The sequence below is a fragment of the Ursus arctos genome, chromosome X (genome assembly GCF_023065955.2).
Source record: "Ursus arctos isolate Adak ecotype North America chromosome X, UrsArc2.0, whole genome shotgun sequence".
In the NCBI taxonomy this organism is placed as follows: Eukaryota; Metazoa; Chordata; class Mammalia; order Carnivora; family Ursidae; genus Ursus; species Ursus arctos.
Genome location: NC_079873.1, coordinates 29,749,821 through 29,756,287, shown reverse-complemented (window position 1 = coordinate 29,756,287; position 6,467 = coordinate 29,749,821). Strand labels below are relative to the sequence as shown.

General features: G+C 36.3%; 1 non-coding gene across 1 annotated transcript; it reads left to right on the top strand.

Moving 5' to 3' along the window:
* The first annotated feature begins 2,488 nt into the window (after window positions 1-2,488).
* On the top strand, window positions 2,489-2,592 carry LOC113266019 (U6 spliceosomal RNA). The gene has a single exon (XR_003320222.2). It is a non-coding gene; the product is annotated as a U6 spliceosomal RNA (small nuclear RNA).
* The last annotated feature ends 3,875 nt before the right edge of the window (window positions 2,593-6,467 follow it).

Sequence of the window (6,467 nt, the reverse complement as noted above, 5' to 3'; positions counted from 1 at the left end):
CTGCTCTGATAAATTGAAGGTGATTTTTCCCTCCATATCCAGCTAACTCTCACTCACCCTTCAGGTTTGGTGTATTGGTCTCCTCTTGGGGAAATCCTTAGCAGTCAGGGTCCCAGCACCTAGCTCTCCTAGCCTCCTTTACTTATTCACGGTAGCAGTTATCATTGTAATAATTTTAAAACTAGTTGTGTCATTGGCAGTTTATTGTCAGTCCTATTCTATTGATCATAAGCTCAATGAGGACAAAGCCCTCAATTAGTATTTGCTGAATGAATAAAGGAATCGAAATGTAAATATAAACATAAACTATAAGAAAAATGTTCTTTTTAAAATTCTTTCTTTCTTTCTTTCTTTCTTTCTTTCTTTCTTTCTTTCTTTCTTTCTTTCTTTCTTTCTTTCAGGAAGAGAGTCAAGCAGACTCCTTGCTGAGTGCAGAGCCCAACCTGGGGCTCATCTCATAACCCTGAGATCATGACCTGAGCAGAAATCAAGAGTGAGATCCTTAACTTACTCAGCCACTCAGGTGCCCCAGAAAAATGTTCTTCTTCTTCTTTTTTTTTTTTTTTTTTTTGAAGATTCATTTATTTTAGAGAGAGCGAGAAAGAGAGAGAGATGCACACGAGTGGGGGAGGGGCAGAGGGAAGAGAGCAAGAATCTCAAGCTGACTCTGAACTGTGCATGAGCTCTTCGCTGGGCTTGATTCTACGATCATGAGATCACAACCTGAGCCGAAACCACGAGTCTGATGCTTAACTGACTGTGCCAACCAGGCACCCAAAAAATGTTCTTTTAAAAGTATGTTTAGATATTGGCCTTGGAGACAATATTTTCTCACCCAAATTCATGAATTTTCCCACAGCTACGAAGTTTAACTGACTTGGAATCTATAGGTCTTAGTGGTTCATGAATATTTTCTCAGTATGGGGGACAACTGACAATTGGAGGTTTTCTGAGAAGACAAGCCTGTGCTAACCATTATACATTGTAAGATAGAAAAAAACAACAGAAGTGAGTACTTACATACCTGTTCAAACATAACTGAAGTTAGATACTTATTCTGAATACTGATTTCATGAAGTGTCTTTTAATGTTTAAAAAGTGTAGAAAATTTCTCCAATATTAAAAGGATTATTACAGTGGTACTAAGGACAGTTGACTTGCAGCTTTGAATTTTTAAAATACTTATTTGAGAAGCCTGCATTTATTCTTTTAAAGTTGCCAGCTATATTTATCATGAAACTGATTTTATCCAACAACCAGATAATATACTGACTTAGCTGTTAATAACTCAGTGGCTACAGATTCTGTCCAAATTGGGAACATGGCAAAGGGCTTATTTCTTAATTGAGAACATGATTTTTCGAATAAAATATGAGACTCCAACAGATCAGCTTTAAAACATAATGTAGAATCATGATTATTTTAATCATGATTTTTGTCAATGCTGATTCTGTCCCTCTTCCTTAGGGGCTTATATCCAATGTATTTGAGTTCTAGACAAGGGAGATATACGTAGCATGGAAATTTGCTCACATCATTATTACTTGATTCACCGTCTGTCCCCAGCTGATAATTACATCTCTATTTTTACCAATGGAGATTCTTATAATCAGAATTATTACAACTATAAAGACAGATCCGCACAGGAGTTTCAATGCTTTGGAAGCTAAAATTAGTTTCTCATTTCTTAGTTTCCTTTTGACACTGCCATTCCCATAAAGGCTTCAATAATTAAATGGAAATACTTGTGGATATCAACTATATACAGTATTGGCATCTCTGGAGGTAAATTAGTATTCACAGTGAAAGTGAGAGGGACGAAGAACATGAGGGAATGATTTATATGGAGAGGGAAAGTTAGCTCCTCAAAATCGGCTTTTATACAATCAAGTTTTGGAGAATCAGGAAGATAAAAGATCTTAAAGTTTTTTCAAGTACAAAATGTATACACCTTCTTTGCTAAGTAGATGTAAACTTTGTGTTATCACAGTATAGTACTTTTCATAAGGCAGCTATGCTTTTCTGATTCATGTGTTAGCTCTTTTTAATAAGCATTTGAAAAGTTTTGGGGCTCCATGTGCAGTGATCAAAAATGTGTGAGCACATATAGCTCACAACTGGCATTGAACTTGCACAACCTCTTTGCCTTCAACAGTTGTCACTTTGTTTAGGCAGCATTTGTGTCAAAGAACCCTCTAGAAATGCACAATATTCACAGAAGGAAACGATAAAACAAAGTACCCTGTAGAGTTTGGTGTATCTGGTGAAAATCTAATTGTATTTTGCTGGTTTCAAAGCTCTAAGTTAGAATTTCATTGCAGGGATACACGAAATCTAAGTACGGGACAGCAAATAAATGCTTACAATTGCTTTCGTTCTGGCACTTAGACATTTTTTTTCCTTAAGGTTCTCTAATTATTAAGATATTTTAACTTAATAGATATTTCTAAGTTCATCTATCACACAGGAATCAAAGCAAAACAGACCTGTCCTAGATTCGGCAGCACGCTTACTAAAATTGGAACGATACAGAGATTACGTAGCCCCCGAGCAAGGATGACACAAAAAGCAAAAGAGACCTAAACCATAAATGCTGACCAGAATCACAAAAAGATATCCCTAAAATCTGAAAGCAAAACAGAAGATTGGAACTATGGAAAGTAGCCTAGTTTATCACATAAATAAAAGAATTGATCTATATCAGAGTTTCTCAACTTCTGCACTATTTGGAACAGCTTGTTTTTTGCTGGGTGACAGTCTTGTGCATTGCGGGTTGCTTAGCAGCTTCCCTGGCCTCTGACCACTAGATATCAGTACCACACATCCTCCCCGGGTTGTGACAACCCTAAATGTCTCCCCTCTTTGCCAAATGTCCCCTAGGGGAGGAAGCTCAAAATCATTCCCTCTCACTGTTTGAGAATCACTGATCTAGCTAAAAGCTTGTCAGTTGGAGCATATGCAGGTGTATTTGGTGGATTTTTAGAAGGAGGATTGCTGGATCAAAGGGATGGAGGACAGTGCCTGGTGCTTCATAGTGTCACAGAACGGTGAATGGCCAAACACTGATTTTTTTGCCAAACTGACAGGTGAGGGAAAAAATGTCTCTGTGTTGATTTGCTTTCTATATTCAAGCTTATTTTGACAGGACAATTTTTACTTACTCTGTTGTCAAGGGGATCACCTTAACAGAATTTGCTACTTCTTTAAAGCCATGCCTCTCAAACTTGGTCATTGTTCAGACAATTTAAGGAAAGGATAAAAGTTATTCTGGTCTCCCTCTGTGGGCTTCAATTATTTTTACTAGGCAATTACTTATGTAGGTTCAAACAAATATATAAAAAAGCATATCTGTAGCTTACATCTTCTATGCAGTTATAAAAATGAAGTAATCACTGTATAAATTAAATAATAACGGAACAATCAAACCAAAATGTTTAAATTAACAATGCTAATTGAATGTGGCCATTGATATACCGTGAACATTGAATCACCACAGACAACATGACTATGGAACTGCTTGTTAAGGAGGATACTTAATGTGTTTGCCTTGGCCTTCGCTATGGAGCGCCACAGGATGTGGCAATCTGCCCTCCATTGCTAAGCTACTCTATCACCTTAGGGCTCATGAAAAGATCCAGGAAAGCATGTGGCCTTCTTTTTTAGTACAAAATTAACATTAATGTATACGGCCTTTCTTCCCAGAACCCCCTTCCTCCAATTGTAGAAGCATTTCTGGAAGTTTTGTTCCCCAGGCCCAGGGATATGCGAACCTTCCTGGCTGCCTGCTCTTTAGAGGGGAACTCATTCTCACCTGTGCAATTGTATTTTAATCTTTCTCAAGAAGTGACAGTATTGGCGGCCAAGAATTTTCCTTTCCTGTCAAATTATCAACATTATCAATTGTGTTTTTCAATTATGACTGTATTACTATAAAGTATCTACTAACATGGTCATGACTGTCTTTAAAATGGCCTTGGATATTTATGCCTAATTAATAAATGGTACCAGAATAATATTTAGGAAACAGTAAAAAAATGAAGCTTCAAGAAGAACATAAGTTATAAACATCATAATCACTCCATTTTATCTTTTCTTTGGTCATCATACGTTTCTGGTTTTAAGTTTTAGTATCTGTTCACATTTAGCTTCTTTGTGTTAACTTAATGATAATGAAAAACATCAGGAAAAACTAGAAGGGGAGGAGATAATATTCTTAAATATGGGCAGAGTCAATGCCCACATTTATACTCAAATTTTTGTGATTCAGAGCTTTTTGCTAAGTAGTTGAAAACCAATTTAGGACAGTTTGTGTGTACAAGAATCATAAATTTCCTATGAGTGTTGTGTGATGGTCTGAAGTATTTTAACAATTCTGTTTTATGCATATATGTACATAGTAATTGTCTTCTGTCATTCCTTGTTCCAAATGTATTTGATGTGCTTCACTGGAAGAGACACTTATAAATAACACCAGTAAATATAAAGGCAATTGTTCAAAATTATGAAAAAATAAGAACAATTACAACAAAACTTTAGCACAGAATATTAAATTCAACTCTTCCTGGATGGCAACGTAGAAAGGGAAATACTACGCATTACATATTTTTGTAGTTTGGTAAAGGAAAATGCACATTGCTTCATAACACCATATCCTTGTGAGAAATTTTAGGTACTTTTTCATTTTTAATATTTTGAGATACAATGTATTACATAATAATTGTCAATGATGTAAAATTATAGCTTTTTTAAAAATAAAAATGGAGAAATATTATTTCCATGGCCTTTGGCCATTTTATATTTATTTCAATAAAAATCAAAGTCCTAATATTACAACTTAACTCAGTGAAGACATTTTGACTGGGTGCAGAGCTCATACAGCTTTAATCAGTCTGATAATCATTTTATTTTTTTAAATTTTTTATAAGATTTCATTTATTTATTTGACAGAGAGAGAGGGAGAGAGCACAAGCAGGGGGAGCTGCAGGCAGAGGGAGAAGCAGACTCCCCACTGAGCAAGGAGCCCATTGCAGGGCTCAATCCCAGGACCCCAGGATCATGACCTAAGCAGAAGGCAGATGCCCAAACGACTGAGCCACTCACGTGCCCCTCTGATAATCATTTTAGAACAGGAATTAGCAAACTTTTTCTACAGAAGAGTTGCATCGAAGTATTTTAGACTTCGTGGGTCATATGTTCTTTGTCACAAATACTCACTTCTGCCATGGCAGCATGAAAGCAGGTATAAACAACTCATAAGTGAATGGGCTTACTGTCTTCCAATAAAACTTTATTCACAAAAACAGGTGGTGGCCTGGAATTGACTCATACATATCACGCATCCTTGAGTATATTCTTAAATACTAATTATCTTAATGATCCCTTTAGCTTTTTAGCTGCTCAACATGATCACTAGTACATTCCAAACTGGAACACTAACAGAAAAATGCAAAAATGGAGAGGAATGGATAAACAAACTTGCATATATTTATACAATTGAGTACCACTCTCCAATCAAAAGCAACAACCTAGTGATATGTGGATCAACATGAATGAACCTCAAACATTTCCTGCTGTGTGAACATACTGTATGATTCCATTTATGTAAAGTTCTAGAACAGGCAATGCTAACCCAGAGTAAAAGAAATTGGAATAGAGGTTGCCGTGAATGTGGTCATTTACTGGGAAGGGGTATGAAGAAACTTACTTCAGTGGATGTAAAATCTACTTCATTTAAAAACAAAAAAACAAAAAAAACTTCACCTCATTTTTTAAAAGGGTAAAAAAAGTAAAAAATTGCTGAAGTCCCTCACCTGCCAGAACCATCCCAATCATAACAGGAATGTCAGTGACCTGGGACTGAGGTCAAACTCATAATTTCACTGATATGCAGATGGCACTTATTTAATTATTTCAGAAGTCAGGTTTCACATTTACTTACAGTTTGACTTATTTTGCTTTATGGCACCAGGACAGATACGAGAAAGGGAAGAAAGCTAACATATCTAGAGAATTCATGATGTGCCAAACATTGTGTTATGTATGTTACATGTTACCTAATCTCGTAAATCTGTGATAAAAACACGAGTAAACTGAGACTTTACAAAATTATGAAACTTGTCCAAGTGCGCGGACGCTACATCACAAAACTATACAATCCTTATCTGTCTAATCACAAATTCTAGTTCCAACCTTAGTATCACTAGCAATTTACTCACAGAAGACTCCAAGAGGCTACACTGATGATCACAAATTGTCATTGTAAAGGGTTTCCCCTTTAACTGTGGCTTAAAAGATGTGATCAGAGATGTTGGTAAATCTTAAATACCTGGTGAGGCTGAGCCAGCAGCACTTCAAACACTTTTTTTTTTTCTTTTGAAAGATTTTTGTTTTAAGCAGTCTCTACCCCCAACATCAGGCTCGAATTCACAACCCAGAGATCAAGAGTTGCATGCTCTACCAACTGAGCC